The sequence below is a fragment of the Aquarana catesbeiana genome, linkage group LG02, assembly GCF_042186555.1.
Source record: "Aquarana catesbeiana isolate 2022-GZ linkage group LG02, ASM4218655v1, whole genome shotgun sequence".
NCBI lineage: Eukaryota > Metazoa > Chordata > Amphibia > Anura > Ranidae > Aquarana > Aquarana catesbeiana.
The window spans coordinates 406,297,910-406,323,603 of NC_133325.1; positions in this window are offsets into that span (position 1 = coordinate 406,297,910).

Genomic DNA, 25,694 nt, shown 5'->3' on the forward strand with positions numbered 1-25,694 from the left:
CGTCCCAACGTGTCAGAATATAGGTATGAATAATTAATTCCTTCTTCAGGGACTGGTTTGAGACAAGCTGTTTTGTCTGGTAATAAAACAGCAAAAATATAAAAAAAGTATAGGAATAAACAAATGTGCAAATGTAAGAACACAGTAGGTAATAGCATGGCATATAGAGATGGCAGGTAATGCTCACAGTATAACTATCTTTTGTGGTTTAAAGTACACATCAGGGTTCACACAGAGGAGGGGCTTCCATCTCTAGGCTTCTTGGATTACCCCATGTTCATATCTCCCTGGGCACGCTTAAGCTAAGCTGGTGGTTGCAGGATCGGAACTTGCAAAAGGGAAGATCCTTCCTCATGGTGTCTTGGAGAGTACTGACCACAGACGCCAGTCTCTCTGGCTGGGGAGTGACCCTAGAGGGGCTCACAGCTCAGGGGAGATGGTCAAGAGCAGAGCCTGCCCATTAACATCCTGGAGTTATGGACAGTGCGTCTGGCCCTACGGTCCTAGACAGTGGAGTTTCGGGAATGCCCCATCAGGGTTCAGTCCAACAATGAAACTGCAGTGGCCTATATCAACCACTAGGAGTGTTACCAGGAGCCGTTCAACTCAGGAGGAGGTAAACCACATATTAACCTGGGCAGAGGGACATGTGCCGGTTCTATCGGTGGTCCATATCCCCAGAGTAGAGAACTGGAAGGCAGCAGATCTGCCCTGGGGCATGGTCCCTATACCTGAAAGTGTTTTGACAAATCTGCCAGTGTTTGGGATGACCAGTGGTCGATCTATTGGCATCCAGGTTCAACAACAAGCTACAGAAGTCTGTGTCCTGAACAAGGGATCCCCTGGCAATCGGAGCAGATACTCTAGTATTTCCATGGAACCAGTTCTCCCTGGTTTATGCCCCCCATCCCTCTCCTTCCACATTTGTTTTGGAGAGAGGGGGTTCTACTCATCCTGGTAGCACCAGCCTGGCCCAGAAGGCCCTGGTTCTCAGAGATAGTGAGATTGGCAATAGACTGGCCATGGACGCTTTTCTGCCGCCCCGATCTACTGTCTCAAGGTCCTATATTCGACCCCAATTTATAGTCTCTAAATTTGACGAAATGGCTATTGAAGCCAGGGTGTTAAAGGATCGTGGCATCTCGGGACCGGTGGTGTCTACTCTAGTGAATGCCAGAAAAACGTCCACTAGGAAGATCTGTTATATGGTCTGGGAGACTTTTTTATATTGCTTGGTGTGAAGCCAGAAAATGGCATCCTTGAAAATGCGTAATTGGGAGAATTTTTCTCTTTTCTCCAGTCGGCTGTGGAAATCGGATTGGCTTTGATTACAATCGGGGTCAGATTTTGGCCTTGTCAGTATTCTTCCAAAGGCCCTTAGCCTCCCATTCACTGATCCGAACCTTTATGCAGGGGGTAACTCATTTGCTTCCCCCCATTAGGTCACCTATGTGTCCTTGGGACTTAAACCTGCTATTGTCTGTGTTACAGAAACAACTGTTTCAGCCTATCAAGGAAATTCCTTTAGTCCTGCTGTCACGCAAGCTAGCCTTCCTGATGGCCACACCTCGGCTAGAAGGGACGTGTTACGACCTGTTCCATCCTTTTTTCCAAAAGTTTTCTCTCAGCCTCGCTCGGTGGAAGAGAAACGACTGCACTCCTTGGATGTAGTCCAAGCAGTCAGAGTTTTCGTCTAGATCTGCGGAGATCCGAGGATCAGACTCCTTTTTTTGTTTTACCAGAAGGACACAAGAAGGGGCAGGCAGCTTCCATTGCCAATTGGGTCCGCCAGTTGGTCATTCAGGCCTATGGTCTGAAACGTAGGGCTCCTCCCTTTTAGGCTGAGAGCTCATTCTACCAGGGGTGTAGGAACCTCCTGGGCCTTTCACCATCGGGTATCTGTGGCTCAGATTTGTAAGGCTGCTACCTGGTCTTCAGTGCATACGTTCACAAAATGGTATCAAGTGGATGTTCGAGGATTCGGCTTTCAGCCGCAGTATACTACGGGCTGCCGTATAAGGTCTGATGGCTATTGTTTGACAGGGTGTATCCCTCCCTTCAAGGCTATTGCTCTGGGACATCCCAGTAAGTAATATATAATAGCTTTGCTCTGTGTCCCCTGATGTATGAAAAAGAAAATAGAATTTTTTTCATCATACTTACCTGTAAAATCCTTTTCTTCGAGTACATCACGGGACACAGAGGTTCCTCCCCTCTTTTTGAGGATTAAGTGCTTGCTACAAGTGGGGTTATATAGGGGATCACTTCCTGTCTAAAGACCTTTTGGTCTACCAGTGTCCATTCACCTGATGAAGTAGAACCCAGTAATTAATAATAGCCTCACTCTGTGTCCTGTAATGTAAAGAAAAGGATTTTACAGGTAAGTATAATGAAAAAAATCCTATTTTTTAATGTTTATGCTATCCCCTTTATAAAAAAAAAAAAAAAAATGTAATCACTTATTACTATCGCAAGGAATGTAAACATTCCTTGCGATAATACAGCATGACAGGTCTTTATGGAGAGATCTTGGCTCTAAAAGACGTGATGTCATGGCGTTGCTCCGGTCCTCATAGGCCATACAGATGAGCGGAGGCCATCTTTCCTTGCTCATCTCTGCACCCAGCCGCTGCCAGCAATTGATCAATTCTTGGGCTTCCCAATCAGCCAAGCAAGCCCCAGAACCACCAGAAAGCAGCAGGGGGGCGCAACCCCTCCCACCGCTTCTAAAGGTGTTCCAGCTGCAAATGTGCAGCTTGGACCACTTTTATCAGAAAGACCAGCACCTGAGGGAAAAAAATACCAGAGTATCAAAGTAATGACGTACTATCCCAGTTAGACGGTCGGTAAGTGGTTATTTTGCCTTTTGCTAATGGAAAGGACCTTAGGTCCCTGCTGGGGATCTTGGTTCCCTTTTCTCAGAGTAAGCACATATGAGTGATCGGCAAGTTGAATTGTCAGTGTTCTACTATCAAGATAGCATCTCCAGTGGGAGGCAGCCTGTCACAGGGAAAGTACTTTTTCTTCATCTATCCTCTTCCCCCTTATACTCTTTGGGTTGCTTGGCAGCGTGTTCTATGACAGTAGTGGTCAAGCTTTATGATATGCACATTTTTTAAAAAAAGCTTCCATTCCCTATTAATAATAAAAAATATATATAGATATATATTATAGGACACAAAGCCTTGGCATTGTCACACTCAATTCTCCTCCGCCTAGCCTTGCTCTTTGGGGTACTAAGACCAGCTAAGTCTAAAGACCCTTCCCATTCATGAACAAATAAAATGGGCAATTTATGACAATTTGAGTTAAGGCTGAAAAGATTCTCACCCTCTGAGAATACTTGCCAAACTATCCAGTGGAAAAAGAGTTCACTAAAAAAAGGGGTTTGTTCCAGTATTAGATCTGCTGTTTCAGTCTTAGACATCTCACTGTGCCTATAGAACAGTGGTTCTCAACTTCTGTCCTCAGGACCCACTAACAGGCCAGGTTTGCAAGATAACTGAAATACATCACAGGTTAAATAATTTGCTGCTCAGTGATTGCAGTATTCTAGTCTGCATTTCCCCAAGGTAATACAGTGGTACCTTGAATTACGAGCATAATTTGTTCCAGAAGAATGCTTGTAATCCAAAGTACTAATCTATCAAAGCGAGTTTTCCCATAGGAGTCAATGGAAACTCAGATAATCTGTTCCACAGTAACTGCTATTGTATGCAGTACCGCATGTGGCCAGAGGTGGGGGGCGCCAGAGACACTCGGGAACGGAGTGTCACAGGCGCCCCCGCACCTCTGGCCAAATGCGGTACTGCACACCCCAGAGGCTTGAATCCTGTTAGTCTTGCGAGACAACGCTCGCAAACCGAGTCAGAATTTAAAAAAAATAATAGCTCGTATTACGAAACGCTCGCAAACCGCGTTACTCGCAATCCGAGGTATTACTGTACTTAAAATCGGGCCTGTTAGTGGGTCCTGAGGACAGGAGTTGAAAACTAATGGTATAGAGGATGTTCCTTCATTTAAAGACTCTGATGACAGATAATTTGAGACACTTTTTTTAAAAACTCTCCTTAAAGTGGTTGTAAAGGCAGAGGTTTTTTTTTATCCTAATGCATTCTATGCATTAGGATAAAAAAAACTGTGGGCAGCAGCCCACATTCCAAGGTATTTAGTAAGAGGCATGGTGAGTTTTTTTCAAGTTGTAATTTTTTTTCCCACAATTCTTGGGAAAATGAAGAAAATTTTTTTTTTTTTTTTTTTTTTTTTTTTTTTACACAAAATTGTCATAATAAATTTCGCTCACACAGCACATGCATACTTGCAATGACACCCCAAAATATATTTTGCTACTCCTCCTGAGTATAGAGATACCACATGTGTGAGACTTTTACACAGCCTGGCCACATACAGAGGTCCAACATCCAAGTAGCACCTCCAGGTGTTCTATGAGTATAAATTGCACATCTCATTTGATGACAACACACTTGATGACATCACACTTTTGAAGGCCCTGGAGCACCAGGTCAATTGAAACGCCCACAAAATGACCCCCTTTTGGAAAGCTAACACCCCAACGTATAATCTATGAGTCTTTTGAATAGTTCATTTTTTTCCAGAAGTTTTTGGAAAATGTGGGAAAAAAAAAAGAAAATTTTTTTTATGCAAAGTCCATTTATAAGATATTTCCAACACATAGCATGTACATAGCAAAAATAACACCCCAAAATATATTCTGCTACTCCTGAGTATGGCGATACCAGATGTGTGAGAGTTTTACACAGCCTGGCCACATACAGAGGCCCAACATTGAAGAAGCACCATCAGGCGTTCTAGAAGCATAAATTACACATATAATTTCCTGACAGCCTATCACACTTTTGAAGGCCCTGGAGCACCAGGACAATGGAAATGCCCACAAAATGACCCCATCTTTGGAACGGTTCATTTTTTCCAGAAGTTTATGGAAAATGTGGAAAAAAAAGAACGCATTTTTTTCATTTCAATGTTTTTACTCAAGTTTTCAAATAGACATGCAAAATATGCATTCGTCTTTGTCGGTAAGAAAAATAATTATACATAAACAAGTCTATGTAGATCAATTATATGACTGTTGTACCTTTTATACACCGCAGTTTACATATTGCATCATTTAACTATTAGGGTCAAAACTGAATCAAACTTGCAACCCACTAACTGGGCTCTCGTGCAGACCGCAGAACCCCGTGTGCTGCCAGAGTACACACGATGCCAGGCACAATTAGAGAAAGAAAAGGGAGAAACGGATAGTGAAATAGCTGAAAGAAGGAGGAAGAGAAACAAGGAAGGGGGGGGGGTAAGAGATAGGGAAATGGATGCACTCCAGTCCCGGAGGAAGATCCTCTAGTATCAGGTCAACTCATTATGTAGTTGTAAGATATCTGATCCAGGGGTCCCATATTTTGTTGAACCAAGTCAACTTATTTAGAATTGCCGAAAGGCGTTCATTAACCATTATCCATGAGAGTTTAGCTTTCAGTAGGTAAAACTCCTCCAAGATTTGGCTATAGAAATTCTTGCCACTACAAATATAAATGTTATAAGTCTTTGCATTGGTTTTGATGCCCTCTCCACTGGGCGTCCCAGCAGTGCGTGCAAAACGCATTTTTTTTTTACACAAAGTTGTCCCTTTATAATATATTTTCAACACACAGCATGTATATAGCAAAAAAAACAAAATACATTCCGTTACTCCCTGAGTATGGCGATACCACATGTGTGAGACTTTTACATAGCCTGACCACATACAGAGGCCCAACATCCAAATAGCACCTCTAGAAGCATAAATTACACACATAAATTCCTGCCAACCTATCACATTGTTGAAGGCCCTTCATATTTCTAACACATAGCATGTACTATACATACCAATTACAAACCAAAATACATTCTGCTGAGCAAAGGGTAAAGAAAAGATTACCTGCGGTTTTAATAGTGCAGTGGTCCACAGAGGAGAGCATCTGTCCAGGCAGGAACGTGGACAGCGTCAGGAAAACAGGCAGCAGGCAGGAATACTGTTCATAGTCAGTACAGGTAGAGATGTTTTCAGCACAGCCAAAGCATTGGTCCAGGTAGCAGGCAGGGATGTGGTCCGCAGCTGCAATAGAATCGTCCATGCAGCAGGCAGGAATACTGTCCATAGTTAGTACAGGCAGACATAGGGTCAGCAAAGCCAAAGTATATGTCCAGGGAGCAGGCAGGACCATCAAGCTTAGGGCATCGGTCAGGAAAGAATGGGGACGGGTAGAGGGTTCTTCCCACCCAAATTTCTTTGAAGCCCCCGGACAACCAGACCCTGTTCTGGGAACACAGAAAACCAAAAACTGTTTTTCTCAACTCAGAACACTATTCTGGAGCCCCTTACATATGTGAGACCCCTGTGTAGCAGCGTGAAAGATCAGTCCAAGGGGCAGGCAAAAACATGGTCAACAGGCCGAGGTCAGTGCAGGTAAATGGCAGAAATAGACATTAGGCAGAGGCATAGTCCAGGGTCAGTTCACGTGAAAGGCAGAAACATGCTGGATAAACAATGCAGGCAGAGGCATAGTCGATAAACAGGCCAGGGTCAGTTCACATGGAAGGCAATGATATGGTTTCTTGAGGCACCAGGGAAATATTCAGAACAAAAATTGAAAACGGGGAAATGGCAGTCTATTATAAATATGGGTTAATAGTTTACAAGAGTGTGGTAGTGTCTGAAGCATTCTCCGATGCAAAGGCCAGGTTGGGAGGGACATTGGGGACAATGGAAACTGGTGTCTTTCCTAACTCCTCTTTTGGTGCACACCCGACATTTTGTTTGGCGTTGTCTTCCGGGTCAGGAAAATGGCGCTCATGTAGTTTGCTGACACAATCGGAGCGAATGCTTTCTGGGGGGGATACTTGTTGATATATCAGGGCAGTGACAATATCTTCAATAAACTTTAGGAAGGTGTTGGGTCCGTCGATTTTTGATAGATGGTGAAAGAATTATACATGGCCAAATGAAATAAAGTAAATTGCAAATTTTTGACCACATACAGAGGCCCAACATCCAAGTAGCACCTCTAGGCGTTCTAGGAGCATAAATCACACACATAAATTCCTGCCAACCTATCACATTGTTGAAGGCCCTTCACATTTCTAACACATAGCGTGTACTATACATACCACTTACAAACCAAAATACTTCTGCTGAGCAAAGGGTAAAGAAAAGATTACCTGCGGTTTTAGTAGTGCAGTGGTCCACAGAGGAGAGCATCGGTCCAGGCAGGAACGTGAACAGCAAAGCAGGCAGGAATACTGTCCATAGTCAGTGCAGGTAGAGATGTTGTCAGCATAGCCAAAGCATTGGTCCAGGTAGCAGGCAGGGATGTGGTCCATTGATATATCAGGGCAGTGACAATGTCTTCAATAAACTTTAGGAAGGTGTTGGGTCTGTCGATTTTCGATAGATGGTGAAAGAATTATACATGGCCAAATTAAAAAAAGTAAATTGCAAATATTTTATACCAGAAGAGGGATTTTCATGTTGATAAATAGGGCTGCAAAATTTGATCATTTAAATCCACCCCCCCCCCATATGAATTTATTGTACTCGTGGATACAGGAAGGCTTTCGAACGGGACAGCGTCTTCTGCGAAGTTCCACTGAGGTGTCATCATGGATGGTGGACATGATGTACACATCTTTCCTATCCCTTTGCTCCACAGCCAACACTTCCTCGTTCCTCAACATTGTCAATTCCCCCCTTTCTAGCGTTGTGGTGACTAGACTCTGTGGGAAGCCCTTTCTGTTTTTCCTTGCTGTACCGCAGGCCAAAGTATTTTTCAGGTATAGGTGGAGGAAAAGGGGCAAACTGGTATAGTAATTATCCATGTAAATGTGATACCCCTTTTGGAGGAGTGGGAATGCCAACTCCCAGACAATTTTTCTGCTTATTCCCATGTATGGTGGACACTCTGGGCTTGGGGCTTGCCTTCGTACACGCGGAACGAGTGCACATATCCGGTGGAGCTTTCACAGAGCTTGTTTAGCTTCAACCCGTACCTCACCCTCTTACTGGGGATAAACTGCTTGATTACTAGCCGGCCTGTGAAATGGACCAGGGATTCGTCCACAGAGATGGTCTTGCCAGGGATATAAAGTTCAGCAAACCTCTTTGATAAAATATCAATTAGGGGGCAAATTTTTTGAAATGCAGGAAGCACATTGTAATTTCATATCGGGACCTGGATATGCACGGCGGGCATAGCTTGAGCTGGGGCTGTTTTCAGTGAATTGTTGGGCAAAAAGATTGGTTTGGTCCATGGTGCCTTGAACTAATTTGTCAAGGAAAAATAAATTTTAAAAATCAGTTTAGGAAAAACCTTCAGTGTTCACCTGCACACCTGGCTGTGCTGTGAAAGGCGGGGACCCTGTGCTAGAAGGCAGCCACAATGGGTTTGCCAAGGCATCTGGAAGCTGGGTTTGGGCCCTAATTTTTTGGCATGCAATTCCCGCACTTGTACTGGGCCTTTCCTCCTGGGGTCTAGCAGCGCTTGTACTGGGCCTCTCCTCCTGGGGTCTAGCACCATTGCCACTGCTGGTAGCTGCCTGATGTTCAGACCATCTTTTTGGACGGACTACTTCCTCCTCTGATTCGGATCCTGATGTGCTGCCTTTGACGGGTTCATATTACGAATCTGAATCAGAACTGGGCGGTGAGAGCTCTCAACGGTCAGACTCAGAATTTGATATGCCTCTTCTGGAGTGTATACCTTTTTGGACATAGTGGCTGTAGGACAGGGGCTAATGGGCTGCACCTTGGTAGTAATTGGCTGCAGACAGGTACTCCTGATGGGTTAACGGGACAGGTACTCTTGATGGGATCACGGGACAGGTACTCAGACAGGATGGATGGATGACAGGTACTCTGATGGCGGGTACTCTGATTGAGGGTACTCCTTATGACAGGTACTTTGATGACAGGTACTCTGACGACGGGTACTTTGATAACAGGGCCTCTTTATTCGGGGGGGGGGCAATCTGGGCACAGTAGTACATACAGAAATGTTTAACTCACTATTCCTGCAATCTCCTCCTCACACTGGATCCGTGTGTGAGGAGGAGAACCCAGCAACAGCCGTTAGATTGAGGTTTGTTGACATTTATGACTGGTTGTGATTGGACACAGCCGGTCACATGGTAAAGAGCTAATTTAATTGGCTCTTTACCCTGATCGGGGCTGGGCTTTGTCCAAGGAAAGAGCCTCAACCCCGGGGGCGCGCATAAGCGGTGTGCACGCCGCTCTGCATAGTGACCGGCTGTGACTTGGATACAGCCGGTCACGCTGTTTCCCAAGCTCATTACCCTCATCGGGGAACGGCTGTGCCCTGAGGGACACGTCCGATCCCCGCGCTGGGGGCCCACAGTAGTGGCGGGAAGCCAAGGACATCATATGACGCCAGCCCAGGATGGGAGATCCTATCTGTGGACATCATTTGACTATAGCTGGGTAATGAAGTGGTTAAAAAACAAGACTTTAGTATCACTTTAAACTCGCAGGCCCAGCTCTGCAACTGACAATTGCTGCAATTTCTGTTTGCCAGCCTGCTGCTAATTGGGCTAGGGAAGTAATGGCGAACCTATGGCACGCCGAGCCCTTTCTGTGGGCATGTAGCGCGCCGCCAGGATAGGGGAGGGAATCCCCCAGCAATGCAGTCACTTGCACTGGCGTGCATGTGCGGAGTAGCCAGATCCCTTCCTATCATGAGTATGATCAGGCAGTAGAGCGGCAGATGTGAGTAAAGCCCTCCCTGCATGCACTGAGGGCAGCCCAGTGGAAAGGACACAGAGTGTCTGCTGTAAGCAGCACGTGATGCCACTGAATACTGAGGAACAGAAGAATGATCCTCCCTCCCTGGACTTGTAGAGCTAATAGGAGAGTGGCTTCCTGTGCAGGGGCTCAGGTGCTGAAGCATGACAATGTGGAGGACTTTGGCTGTATATACACAGGTAGGACAGTGCTATGGTGGAGGGGGGGGGGGGGCGTAGAGGACACTGCTGTGTATGTGGGGGGAAAGGAAGGGGGCAGAGGACACTGCTTTGGGAAGGGCCCTGTATTCTGAGCACAATGCATCCATCTAATCCCTGTATTCTGAGCACAATGCATCCATCTGATCCCTGTATTGTGAGCACAATGCATCCATATGATCCCTGTATTCTGAGCACAATGCATCAATCTCTGATCCCAGTATTCTGAGCATAATCCATCTCTGATCCCAGTATTCTGAGCACAGGGCATCCATATGATCCCTGTATTCTGAGCACAATGCATCCATCTGATCCCTGTATTCTGAGCACAATGCATCCATATGATCCCTGTATTCTGAGCACAATGCATCAATCTCTGATCCCAGTATTCTGAGCATAATCCATCTCTGATCCCAGTATTCTGAGCACAGGGCATCCATCTGATCCCTGTATTCTGCGCACAATGCATCCATCTTTGATCCCTGTATTCTGAGCACAATGCATCCATCTTTGATCCCTGTATTCAGAGCACAATGCATCCATCTCTGATCCCAGTATTCTGAGCATAATCCATCTCTGATCCCAGTATTCTGCCACAATGCATCCATCTAATCCCTGTATTCTGAGCACAATGCATCCATCTGATCCCTGTATTCTGAGCACAATGCATCCATCTGATCCCTGTATTCTGAGCACAATGCATCCATCTCCGCTCCCTGTATTCTGAGCGTAATGCACTCCTTTGAAAAAGCACAAAAGGTTTTTATCTGGGCAGAATCATAAGTTTTTGGTCCCTTAGGGCTCATTCAGAGGGATGATCAGTCCCATCTTCTGTACAGAGCCGCTGGTAGGTTTCATTCCATATTGGCACTTTGAAATAAATAAGTTGGTTTTGTGTCGCTGTTCGGGCACTCGGGCTCAAAAAGGTTCGCCATCACTGTGCTAGGCCAATGAGCAGCCGGCAGGATCTTGTCTTCCAGCACCAAGCACTGGTGGAGCAATTGTAGACACTGCCCTCTGCCTTACACTTGTGTTTATAGCCTAAGAACAAGTCATAACACTGATCAGCTGAGGCTGTTTGCAAATGTTGCTTTATATGTATGCACATTGAAGGCAGATGTCTTTTTAATGAGGCACGTGACATATTAATAAGATTGCGCCAAGTCCTTCCTGCACAATGTAGGGTCCCTAAACCCCCTTCTTTGGGGCTTATATCTCAAAGATATTGCCTTATCTAGGCTTCTCTTTTAAAACCAAAACTTGTCCTTTCGGTGCAAGACTTGGGACACAACAAGCCCAGTCCGCCCCAAAATCAAATTCACCTTGATAGGGCACCCTCGCTTCTTAGAGTAAGGTAATGTCAGTTTACATTTTTCTGGGTCACAGATATTCCAGACCCATGGGTTCAATGTTGTTTCAAAGGAATGCAAAATAGGCTTCAAAACACTGTCCCCTTATTTATTAATTTTCTTTTCTCAAAGCAACCAAAACTTCCAAGGACAGCCAGATTTGCAAACTGCCCTGGACTATCTCATGTCCAAGCGAGTGGTCATTCCGGTCCTCCTGGATTGCAGGTTCAAAGGATTCTATTCAAACCTGTTCATGGTGCCAGAATCCAATATTATGTTCATCCTGTCTTGGGTACATTTTTTATGTTCCAAATTTTTTTCATGGAATCCAGAGTTGGGTATTGCCTCTCTGAAACAAGGGGAATACTTTCCTTCCGTAGACATCCAGGATGCTCATATACATACATATTCCCGTTTACCCGCCTCATCAGAGCTTTGCAGTATAAGAGACTTCCAATTTGTCACGCTGCACCCAGAATATTCACAAAGGTTCTTGCCCTCTACTTAGACAAGATTCCTTCTAAGGATTCCTCTCCCTTTCAACTTTCTGCAAACGTCCAAAGGGCTATTCAGATGCTGCCGGCCTTTGGATATGTAATCAACTTTCAGAAGTTTGCTCTCAAACCTTCTTTTTGCCTAGAATACTAAAAACCTCATGCTTGAATCTTAAATCAAACAGACATCCCTACGTGAGGCTCTCGGAGGGTTCTGGGCTTCATTCCAGGCAGTCATCTTTGCTCAATTCCGTTCAAGGCCTCCCCAACGTGACATTATGTTGGCCTGGAACAAGCACACTCCTTCTCTCGAGCTCCCTATGCGTGTGTCCAGCCAAGCAAGGAACTATTTAACTTAGATTTCAATTCAGTCTTGACAATGGAGAAGAGGAAGTTTTCTCCCATACCTGTGGAGTGTCATAACATAGATGCTAGCACCACAGGCTCAATCCCTCATGGCTCAGGGAAGATGGTTGCCCAAGTGTTTTGCTTGCATCTTTCTAAAGGTTCTTGCGGTAAAAACCAAGGAAACTTAGACCTATGTGGTATATCAGTGTGCTTTTTTCTTTTTTTTTTTTTTTTTTTTTTTTTTTTTTACGTTTCAATGTTTATTAGCATTTTCACATCAGATATCAGATAGAACAGCCTTTGAGCGGCAAGGACATCAGATATAACTAGAGGTCGACCGATATGGGTTTTTCTCTGGCCGATGCCGATATTTAGAAATCGCGGTGGCCGATGGCCGATATGTGATGCCGATTTTTTTGGGCCGATATATTTGGCCGATTTTTTTTTTCCTTTCTTTTTTCCCTTCATCTCATAAAATCTAACAGTTAGACCCCTTTCACACTGGGGCGTTTTTCAGGCGCTTTTGGGCTAAAAATAGCACCTGTAAAGTGCCTGTAAAATGGCTCCCCTGCAGTCTCAGTGTGATATCCCGAGTGCTGTCACACTGAGGCGATGCGCTGGCAGGATGTAAAAAAAAGTCCTGCAAACGGCATCTTTGGAGCGGTGTATACCCCTCCTCCACCACTCCTGCCCATTGAAATGAATGCGCACCGCTGCCGAAGCGCCTGCAAAGCGTTTTGGCAGCGGCGCTTCAGGGGCGCATTTAACCCCTTCCTCGGCCGCTAGCTGGGTTATAAGCGCCCCGCTAGCAGCCGAATAGCGCCTCTAAAATGACGGTAAAGCGCCGCTAAAACTAGCAGCGTTTTACCATCAACGCCTGCCCGCTCCAGTGTGAAAGCAGCCTTAAGTAATACAGAAATTTTTTTTCATTTAAACATTAAACAAAACAAACCTTCAATCAGTTCACTTGTATGTATAATTTAGAAAAAAAACCTAAAAAAAAAAAAAAAAAAAAAAAACAACTATCTTAAAATAATAAATACACAAAAACAGGTAATCAAAACTTTTGGACGAAAAAAAATGGGCTAACTTTACTGCTTATTTTTTTTTTTTAATTCATTACTGTATTTTTTTTTTTAAAATTGCGTTTGAAAGACCGCTGCGCAAATACCGTGTGACATAAAATATTGCAACAATCACCATTTTATTCCCTAGGGTCTCTGCTAAAAAAATATATATAATGTTTGGGGGTTCTAAGTGATTTTCTAGCAGAAAATACAGGATTTTTACTTGTAAGCAACAAGTGTCAGAAAAGATTTAGTCTTTAAATGGTTAAACTGAAAACTTCTACACAAGGAGTTCAGTCTATTGATAAAAAGAACCTGAAAGATACAATGTATCTTCTTATCAGACTTGGCAGGCTGCCCAGAGGAGGAGAGAATCCTCTCCACAGATAACTTAGGGAAACTTGCATTAACTTCTATTACAGAAGTCATTTGCAAGTCACGGCTGAAGTTATAATCGGCCTTTTTTATCAGCACAATCGGCTGATGCCGATTAAGTAAAAAACGCCAAATATCGGCCGATATATCGGCCGGCCGATATATCGGTCGACCTCTAGATATAACCATAGCAAAACGTAGACATTATATCAGTTGCAGAGTACCTGATGTTTGTTTATACGAGTGAGAACACTGGGTACCTCTTTCTTGGCACTCAGTACTTGTCAAACTCCTTATGAAACCGAAAAGATATAAAATAGAGAGAAAAGAAAGAAAAAAGGGGGGAAGGGAAGACCCCAAGCTCTGGTCCCTGCCGCTCAAAGGCTCCTCAGCTCAGAGCCATACAGGGATCTCCAGTCAAGTATCTGATGCACAGACGCCAGACTTTTTCGAGGACCACTATTTTGTCATTCAAGACTGCCGAGAGCCTTTCATTTATCATGAGCCAGAAGAGCTTGTGCTAAGTTGGTCAAATGGGATGGCAGCTGACCTCCAATTTTTGTCTATAGTAATTCTGGCAGAGATAAATATGAAAGTAAGAAGCCTTCTCTGTTTTTTTGAGTCTGCATCAACTTTAAGCCCCAGCAGGGCGTGTTTAGGGGATTTAGTAAGGTTGACTTGGGTAAGGATAAAAAATAAAGTTTTAAACCCTTATCCAGAAGCTTCACACCTTGGGGCATTGCCACCATATATGGTATAACGTTCCATCTTGCCCATAACCTCTAAAGTACTTTGGAGAAGCTCCTGGGACATATGTAGCCAACCTGGTCAGCACCATGTAAAATCTTAAAAGGACCTTATAGTTTGCCTTTATGATAGAGGTGTTAATAAGTGATTTGGAAGCTGCTTGGGCAATCGAGTGCCATTCCTCTAATTTGAGGTTTTCTTGGAGGTCTTGCTCCCACTTGACCATGTAAGCTTGTTTAACCGGAGTATGTGTTAAGATAGTATACAATTCAGAAATATGACCTTTAATTTTATCATATGACATAAGTATTCCATGGGCAACAAGGTCATCAGATCACTCTTGCAAGATAAAGTGTTTAGGTAATGTTTCAATTGCTTAAACCGGTAGTGTTCTGAGTCTGGTATTTATCTATTACGGTCTGTTTAGTGAACATCCCGTTATAATCACAAATGTCTGCAATGCGCAGGAGACCTTTATTGGTCCATCAGTTGAAATCAAGAGGGGTGAGGCCTGGGGTGAATTATTTGTTTTGTAGCAAAGTAGCTAATGGGCCATGCAGTTTAGATACTAAACGATAGGGAGAGGGAGGGCATAAAATCATAGGTCGGTCCTGATCTGGTATCCATATGGTATGGGATATCGATTTGGATGGGCATGAATGTGATTCCATATGCATCTATAGTGGGTGAGGCTGAGAGGAGTGGAACCTGGTGAGTTGGGACAGTTGAGCGGCATAAAAATATTTTGAGATCAGGGACTCCCAAACCACCCTTCATTTTTTGGGTATATAGCATGCGTCTGTTCACCCTAGGTCTCTTGTCACCCTAGAGTAACTGAAATAGCTTTCTTTGAAAGTTTAATAAATCGGTTCTGACCAGAGCAATAGGCAATGTGCGAAAAAGATAGAGAATCCTAGGAAGTATATTCATTTTTATAGAGTAGTCTGCCGAACCACGATGGAGGATGGATCTGCCAGGTAATCAGGTCTGCCACTAAGCGTTTGTAGAGTGCAGGATAGTTTTGGGAGTACAGGGTATGTACAGTGGGGACGGAAAGTATTCAGACCCCCTTAAATTTTTCACTCTTTGTTATATTGCAGCCTTTTGCTAAAATCATTTAGGTTCATTTTTTTTCCTCATTAATGTACACACAGCACCCCATATTGACAGAAAAACACAGAATTGTTGACATTTTTGCAGATTTATTAAAAAAGAAAAACTGAAATCTCACATGGTCCTAAGTATTCAGACTCTTTGCTGTGACACTCATATATTTAACTCAGGTGCTGTCCATTTCTTCTGATCATCCTTGAGATGGTTCTACACCTTCATTTGAGTCCAGCTGTGTTTGATTATACTGATTGGACTTGATTAGGAAAGCCACACACCTATTTATATAAGACCTTACAGCTCACAGTGCATGTCAGAGCAAATGAGAATCATGAGGTCAAAGGAACTGCCTGAAGAGCTCAGAGACAGAATTGTGGCAAGGCACAGATCTGGCCAAGGTTACAAAAAATTTCTGCTGCACTTAAGGTTCCTAAAAGCACAGTGGCCTCCATAATCCTTAAATGGAAGACGTTTGGGACGACCAGAACCCTTCCTAGAGCTGGCCGTCCGGCCAAACTGAGCTATCGGGGGAGAAGAGCCTTAGTGAGAGAAGTAAAGAAGAACCCAAAGATCACTGTGGCTGAGTTCCAGAGATGCAGTCGGGAGATGGGAGAAAGTTGTAGAAAGTCAACCATCACTGCAGCCGTCCATCAGTCGGGGCTTTATGGCAGAGTGGCCCGACTGAAGCCTCTCCTCAGTACAAGACACATGAAAGCCTGCATGGAGTTTGCTAAAAAAAAAAAAACACCTGAAGGACTCCAAGATGGTGAGAAATAAGATTCTCTGGTCTGATGAGACCAAGCTAGAACTTTTTGGCCTTAATTATAAGCGGTATGTGTGGAGAAAACCAGGCACTGCTCATCACCTGTGCCAACAGTGAAGCATGGTGGTGGCAACATCATGCTGTGGGGGTGTTTTTCAGCTGCAGAAACAGGATGACTGGTTGCAATTGAGGGAAAGAGTACAGGGATATCCTGGACGAAAACCTTCTCCAGAGTGCTCAGACTGTGCCGAAGGTTTACCTTACAACAAGACAATGGCCCTAAGCACACAGCTAAAATAATGAAGGAGTGGCTTCACAACAACTCCGTGACTGTTCATGAATGGCCCAGCCAGAGCCCTGACTTAAACCCAATTGAGCATCTCTGGAGAGACCTAAAAATGGCTGTCCACCAACGTTTACCATCCAACCTGACAGAACTGAACAAATCCAGGTTTGAAAAACTTGTTGCATCTTTCCCAAAAAGGCTCATGGCTGTATTAGATCAAAAGGATGCTTCTACTAAATACTGAGCAAAGGGTCTGAATACTTAGGACCATGTGATATTTCAGTTTTTCTTTTTTAATAAATCTGCAAAAATGTCAACAATTTCTGTGTTTTTCTGTCAATATGGGTGCTGTGTGTACATTAATGAGGAAAAAAAATGAACTTAAATGATTTTAGCAAATGGCTGCAATATAACAAAGAGTGAAAAATGTAACCGCTTCACGCAGATATACTGCGGCAGAAGGGCTCGTACAGGCAAAACCACGTACCTGTACGTTGCCCTTTAAGAGGCGGCCAGCAGGCGCGCGTGCCCACGGCAAGCTCTGTGAGTTGGGTTGCGGGTCCCGCGGACTCGATCGCTGCGGGGATACCCACGATCGCCTCACAGGGAGGAAGAACGGGGAGATGCTGATGTAAACAGCATCTCCCCGTTCTGCCTAGTGACAGTGTCACTCGATCTCTGCTCCCTGTCATCGGAGCAGAGATCAGTGACGTGTAACATGTAGCCACCCCCCCCCCCCCCACAGTTAGAAACACGCCCCTAGGACACACTTAACCCCTACACTGCCACCTAGTGGTTAACCCCTTCACTGCCAGTGTCATTTACACAGGAATCAGTGCATTTTTATAGCACTGATTGCTGTATAAATGACAATGGTCCCAAAAATGTCCGATGTGTCCGCCATAATGTCGCAGTCACAATAAAAATCGCTGATCGCCGCCATTAAAAAAAAAAAAAAATTAATAAAAATGCCATAAAACTATCCCCTATTTTGTAAACTCTATAACTTTTGCGCAAACCGATCAATAATCGCTTATTGCGATTTTTTTTTTACCAAAAATATGTAGAAGAATACGTATCGGCCACCATAATGTCGCAGTCACAATAAAAATTGCTGATCGCCGCCATTTAAAAAAAAAAAAAATTAATAAAAATGCCATAAAACTATCCCCTATTTTGTAAACTCTATAACTTTTGCGCAAACTGATCAATAATCGCTTATTGCGATTTTTTTTTTTACCAAAAATATGTAGAAGAATACGTATCGGCCTGAACTGAGTAAAAAAATAGTTTTTTTAAATATTTTTGGGGGATATTTATAGCAAAAAGTATAAAAAATGTGTTTTTTTCAAAATTGTCGCTCTATTTTTGTTTATAGCGCAAAAAATAAAAACCGCAGAGGCGATCAAATACCACCAAAAGAAAGCTCTATTTGTGGGAAAAAAAGGACGTCAATTTTGTTTGGGAGCCACGTCGCACGACCGCGCAATTGTCAGTTAAAGCGATGCAGTGCCGAATCGCAAAAAGTGCTCTGGTCAGGAAGGGGGTAAATTCTTCCGGGGCTGAAGTGGTTAAGGGGGTCTGAATACTTTCCGTCCCCACTGTATTGAGGAAGTTAGATTAATTTCTAAATAGGGGAGGGCTACGGGTTCCCAAACAAACTTATAGGAGGATTGGAGGGTTTTTATGATCCGATCCGGTAGGGAGATGTTTGGTTAACGCTCTGAATTTTCCTGGTTAATTGAGAGGCCAGAGAGCCTAGAGAAGGGCTGTGCATGGACATTTGGAAGGGTGGTGATGGGCATGGAGACCATCAGTAGGATATCGTCCGCAAAAAATACGGTTTTGTGTACGGTTTTGTGTTCCCTAGTCCCACATTCTATCCCCTTTATATCTGTACACTCGTGGATTATGATAGCTATAGCCTTTCTATAGCCAGTACAACCAATAAAGGTGACAGTAGGCGGCCCTGGAGAGTCCTCCGTTGAATTGAAAAGAGTGTGGATGAATAGCCATTGATCATTAGAGATGCTGCAGGGGAACTGTACAGGGCTTTTAGAGTCGACAAAAACTGCGGGCCAAATTTATATCTTGATAAGACATAGAAGAGGTAGTCCCATGGCAGGGAAGCAAAGGCCTTCTGAATATCTAAAGATAGCAACATAGTTTGTCTATCAATGTGCTTTTACTAAACAAAAATGCTTTACATACAAAACCATTATAATATTTGAAATACAAGACTGACAGATATACTTATAACAAGAAAAATGCTACCTACTTCCTGGCAAAACTATGGTCTGTATACAATAAGAATACACAAAAATGTTACTTAGCTCCACTTATAGAAACTTCAGGATCTTCTTGGCAATGAGGACCCCCAGGCGACTGCAGGAGATCGGGCAAAAAAGCATCTATAGATTCTGGCAAAGACCTTCCTTGGTGTTAAGTCATTATAAAGTCCTGCTCTGAATCTCTGTTTATTTGGAAAGTTTAAAGAAGACAATCCCACCTAGGTGTATACTTTTCTGCCCCATTACACTGATGTCAAATATAGCAAAAGTCAAGCTAGATATTTATAGTTGACCAGAACACCTGTATAAACAATGGTAGCAGAGAGGGTATCTTGTGTAAGCACTCAAGGACATCTGTTGGACAAGTGTCCACTTGCAGAAAGCCTAAGCAAACACACCAAGCCTGAATGTGAGTATGAGGCTGGGATAATCACAAGACTATATAAATATATGTATCATATACACACACCTCCATTTATATTATTTACATAAAAACTCAGATGCAAAACCAAGGAAGCTAAGGGGGTGTCCAGCAAAGACCTTTGCTCTTGACTTAAGCTGAGGTTTGTCACTGTGTATCTAAGAAATTACCAAAAAAAAAAAGCTGCGAACTGAAAGCAGCAGTAAAAAAAAATGCAGTTTAAGCAACAAATCAGAGTGAGGCATGCAAAACGTACATTGTGGTAACGAAGAACAAGCAAATCTATATAGAGAGCTACAGAAGAGTTAGAGGCAGAGAAAGGTTGATGGACTTGCCTGGGAGGAGAGAGAGGGGGGAGAGGATAAAAGGGAGCCCAAGTGGTCGGACTAGGGCGCCTCGGGGTCCATAACCTGTAGAACTCACAAGGAGAACAGAGTGCAATCTATATTCGCCTGAGCTTTGGAGTCAAGCCACAGGCCCCAGACTTTAAGGGATTAAGCATGCGTGTCCTCCAGGATAGAAGGAAGCTTCTCATGCACCATAATGTCCATGAGTCTCTGTTTAACTTTACCAATATTTAAAAAAAAGGGTTGTTTCCATGCACGTGCAAGGGTTTGCCAGACAGCCAGAAACAAACACCACCAGTTTCCTCTGCTTCCTATGGAGAGATTGTTCATGTAGCAGGGGTTGCGATGCAGCCACCACATTTAATGATTGGTAAGCTGCAATATATAGAACTTTGGGTTTAATACCGCTTTCATATACAGCCCTTGCCAAAAGTTTTTAGAATGATACAAATATTAATTTTTACTAAGTCTACTGCCTCAAGTCTCTCTTAATCCTAAAAAAAACATTTCCACTGCATTTCAGCCCTGCCACAAAAGGACCAGCTGACATCATGTAAGTGAGTCTTTCGTTAACACAGGTGTCAGTTTTGCCAAGGACAAGGCTGGAAATCACTCAGTAATGCTGATTGAGTTAGAATAACAGACTGGAAGCTTTAAAAGGAGGGTGGTGCTTGAAATCATAGGCGTGCGCCAGGGGTGTGCCTGGGCACACCCTAATCACCTTGTGCGGCAGTAGCAATTCGCAAATCATCTGTATGTGCAGGGCCAGGAGAAGAGAAGGCAGAGGGGGTGCAATGTTAATATGTGGAGGGGTGCCTGCACTGGGAGTTTCAAATGCTTCTCCTGCCCCACCGGAGTGTTGTTATTCTCCCACTGCATAAAGTCCAGAGTCTCCTTCCAGGGCACTTCACCTTTCTGCCGATAAGTTACTTTCACTTTCCTAATATGGAATCAGCTCGTTTCACCACCAGCTTCACTTCCCCTCCCTTTGTGTAGTGCTTGCTGGTAAGATCATGCAGTAAATCAGACCGTCTCACACCAGTCCCTTTCCCGTTCATTTTCTCCTGTTTCTTTCTGCTCTCCCCCCACTGCACACACCCTGCAGCTCCAGCTCCACTCTAGGGGTCCACATGCTGCCTGCCTGCATGACATCCTTTCCACCCAGGCTTACTTTTTATCTCTTCCAACCCTTCAGCCTGCTTCATTCTTTGCAGTCCTTTGAGGGGGCCTAGAGAATTACCTTTTTTCAGCGGGCTGAACAAAAAATAAATAAAACAGATTTTTTTCATCCACAGGTAAAGGTGGATGGAGGAATCCTCTCACCAGGACATTGTACTCTGACAGCAGGACATGCGACTGGCAGAATAATGATGATCACACTATACAGCCTATATACAGTACAAGAAGACACAGGCTGTACTGTGTGATCATCATTATGGTAATGCTGATGATCACAGGTGCTGTGGCTGTATTATTCATGGCTGCAGACAGTGTTTGCATTGTATACTATTACTCAGGGCTTTTTTTCAGCTGAAACATGGCATTCTCAGACTGCACTCTAGGTAACGCACCCTGCACTCTGTACGTAATGCACCCTGAATCCTGCACGCTGTATGTAACACACCCTGCACTCTGTATGTAACGCATCCTGAACCCTGCACGTAACGCACCATGAACTCTGAACTCTGTATGTAACACACCCTAAACCCTGCACTCTGTACGTAATGCACCCTGAACCCTGCACTATGTATTTAACACACCCTGAATCCTGTACTCTGTACGTAACGCACCCTGCACTCTGTACATAACTCACCCTGAACCCTGCACTCTCTATGTAATGCACCCTGAACCCTGCACTCTGCAAAGGGTACAGGGATTGGACTGCTGAGGACTGGGGTAAAGTAATTTTCTCTGATGAATCCCCTTCCTGATTGTACGGAGCATCCGGAAAAAACCTAGTCCGGAGAAGAAAAGGTGAGCGCTACCATCACTCCTGTGTCATGGCAACAGTAAAGCATCCTGAGACCATTCATGTGTGGGGTTGCTTCCCAGACAAGGGAGTGAGCTCACTCACAATTTTTCCTAAGAACACAGCCATAAATAAAGAATGGAACAAAAACATCCTCCTTCCGGAACAGCCCAGTTTGGATACTGGCATCTTTCTTTCGGGATGTGGACCGCTGTATCAGCTCCTTTGTTTGGAATGGCTCCATCCCCCGACTAGCAAAATCCACACTCCATTTACAAGTACACCTGGGGGGTCTGGCCCTACCAAATTTACAGGTCTATTACTCAAAGGTTTGCGTTTTAACGCCACAGTATGTGTGGAGGCGGCTTGGTTGGGCTCCTTGCAGGAACTGCAAAACCTACTGTACAGGGGGGTGAGGGCTTATGCTGAGATACCTGGTCCAACTAGGACGACGTTGTGGGTGTGGGTTATGGCTCGATGTCGGTTCCTCCTAGCAGAGTGCTGGTCTCCTGTCCAGCCTTTCTGGGGAAACCCTAATTTGTCTCATTGTAGGACGATCTCGGACCCCCAGGTGTGGATGAGATTTATCATTAAGGTCCTAAGGTCCAACCTGCCCGGCTAGATGTATTTTCGCTATGCCCAACTCCGCCACACTGCCAGGGCCCAATTCCCTGAACCTCCGCTCCTTCAATTAGACCCGGTGGAGGATCTCCTGTCTCGCAGTGGTCTAGAGAAGCCTCTATCTGCTTTATATGGTACCCTGTTAACCATTAACTCTCCTAAAATGGCTAAATTGTGGGACATGTGGAAACTAGATATTCCTACCTTGGACAGGGAGGACTGGGTAGATTGCCTAGAACACGGTCCTAAGTTGGTAATCTCTTCAGGGGATGAACTAATACAAATAAAGTTACATCGGGTCTATTTTACCCCTGTGAGGTTGTGTAGGATGTATCCTGATAGAGGCTCACACTGTCACTGTTGTCGGACGCAATTGGGCACTTATCTTCATATGTTCTGGGAGTGCTCCGTTCTCTCGGCCCTCTGGTCCGGAATTTTTGAACAACTTAATGTCTGGCTTGAATTGTCTGTCCCTATGTCACCAGAACTGGCCCTGTTAGGCAGGGCCGGATTAAGAACATCATGGGTCTGGTGCTGAGTATTATGGTGGGGCTTTTTATTTAAAAAAAAAAAAATTAAAAATGCAAACAATTTTTTGTTATAACAAATTAAATTAAATAGAGAGAGGGAAGATGAGAGAGAAAGAGGATGAGAGAGGAGTAAGGGAGGGAGGATGAGAGATAGAGGGGGGATTAGAGAGAGAGGATGCAAATGAGCATGCGTGGAAGTGACAACAACATAGCCCGGCCAAGGCAAGTGATCGAAGGCACAGAACCCGGAAGGAAGAAGACAGGGTGAAGATGGAACAAAAGTGTGCCCATTCTAGGTAACATTGAGGATATACAATATCATTTTAAAGAACTGTTTTTGTGTGTAAGAGGCATAGGGGAGGAGTATAGATGGTATAAAAGTGGGTAGTATGTGCAGGTGAGGGAGAGGAATGTGGAGGGTATGGAGGAGGAATGTGGAGGGCACTATGTACAGGAGAGGAGTGTGGAGGGTATGCCAGTGGGCAGTATGTACAGTAGAGAAGTGTGGAGGGTATGGCAGTGAGCAGTATGTACAGGAGAGGAGTGTGGAGGGTATGACAGTGGGCACTATGTATAGGAGAGAAGTGTGGAGGGTATGACAGTGGGCACTATGTATAGGAGAGGAGTGTGGAGGGTATGACAGTAGGCACTATGTACAGTTGAGGAGGATGTAGGAATCTGGGAAGGAAAAATGTAAAGGTTTGTGGAAGTATGTTTAGGGACTGCATAGTGGTTAAGCGGGCAATACATGCATTGAAATTAAGCCAATTAAGCAGAGACCAGCCATAGTAAATCTATGTATGGGCTAGCTGGTTGTACACAAGTCAGTCTCTATTAATCGACTTGAGTACAACCAGCCTGTCAGGTTTTTCCCAAAATAGTCAGTGCTGCCAGCTATAGTTAGCAACGCTGATCATTATATTCTGTGGGCTGGGAATGCTCCCCACTGGCAGAACACAATAACACTGCGGGATTGATTCCCCATCCACAGGTCAGCAGGTGAGAGGGTGTGTGGGGACAGGCTGGGGAGAGAGGTCTCTCAGCAGGGGGGTGTGAGCTGGTCATGGAGGGATATCAATCAGTTGGTGGGGGGAGTAACTGGGAGTGATATCTTTTGGAGTAAGGTCTGTCATCTGCAGGTTGGGAAATGGTCACCTGTGATATAAGTTGAAGGGAGGTGGCTAACATGGAAAGTGGCTGGGGAGTGACCTGGTTTGTGGTGAGTGTGAAATGGATGATGTGTTTAAAGTTTCTTTCACTTTTGCAGTAATGCTTACTGCCCTCTGAAAAGTGATCTGTGGTGTATTGCTTTTCAACGAGTGGTATAGCGGCAGCTGACAGGCGTTCATGAGGTGCTACTGCCGCCTCCTTTTCTTTTTTTTTTTTTTACATTGCTGAATAGCAGTTTTACATTGTTGGACTATGCTGCTACTGCGAGCGAGTTTCATAGGCGATGCTGCCTGTCAAACTCTGCAGGCTCCAAGCTATCCATTGAGCTCAGTGCCTCTGACAAGAAGTGAGGAGAGGCACTGTGAGCTCATCCTCTCAGTCTGCTGCAAACACAGTGTGCCAGCTTGTATTTAAACTGGCCGCTCCGTATGTAGCTTCTGAAGGCTGTGCAAGGAGTCCCGTATCTCCAGGACCATAAGTGATAGGAGCCCCAAATTTTGACCAGCAGTGGGGTAGACCACGTGCCACGACCCTCAAAGTCAATCGTTTTTTTATTTTTTGTGATTTTTTAAATGGGCCTATCTTAAGGTAAGGGGCCTGGAGCTGCAGGTCCAATAGCCTCTATGTTTTTTTTTTTTTTTTTGCCACATCAGCGAGATATTTCTCCAGGAATCATGTTTCATTTTTAGAGTTCAAACATTATCCCTTCACTTCTTCACATCATAGTGGCAGCTTTTATCCATATTTTACAAAATGATTACATCACAAAAAAAATACCCTTAGTGCGCTGGAGTGCACTCTTATTTTATTTTCATAACCAAAAGCACGTGCGTGTCTAGTAATGTGCTGTGTTTCAATACTAAATTTTCTTAAGTGGGGTGGGATCCATGCTATCTTATTTAACTTACTATCACTAATTATAATTTCCATTTTTACCCAGTGTTTTTCTTTATTGTTTTTCACCCAATCTATTACACGTGCCAAGGAAATTGCCTCATAATACTTACTAATATCTGGTGCTCCCCACGATCCCTTGCCCTTTTCTTTAGTTAGCTGTGCGAAGTTTAAGCAAGGTTTTTTTCCTCTCCATATAAATTTTAGGAACATCGTGCATAGACTCCTGAGGTATGCCTGTGGGAGTGCCACTGGAAGCATCTGCATTTTGTATGTAATTTTAGGTAGTATTACCATTTTATATATATTAATTCTACCTGCCCAGGATAACTGTCCACGTTTTATTCTGTTTAGCTCTTGCTTTATTTCATTGAGAAGGGACATAAAATTCGCCTGGAATAAAGCCTCTTTTGGTTGGTTATTTTGACCCCTAAATATTTAAGTTTTTTTTCCCCCCAAATAAATGGGAAACATTTTTGGTATGCATTGTCTCTGAGTTTGCTACCATTGATATCTAACGCTTCCGATTTAGTCGGGTTAACCTTAAAATTAGAGAGCTTCCCATATTCTGTTAATGTAGAAATAATATTTGGAAGGGAAATCCTCGGGCGTGTAACATAAAGCAGGATATCATCCGCAAAGGCAGCCAGTTTGTACTCGTCTTTGCCGATCTTTAACCCGCTGATGTCCGGGTTTAGCCTAATCCTAGAAAGGAGGGGTTCAAGAGCCAATACGAAGAGCAGCAGGGAAAGTGGACACCCCTGTCTTGTGCCATTGAACATTTCAAATGGCTCCGAGAGTAAGCCATTAACCCTCACTCTCGCTGTAGGTCGAGAGTATTGTGCCTTAATCCATCTGAGGGCTCTTTCCCTAATTCCTATCT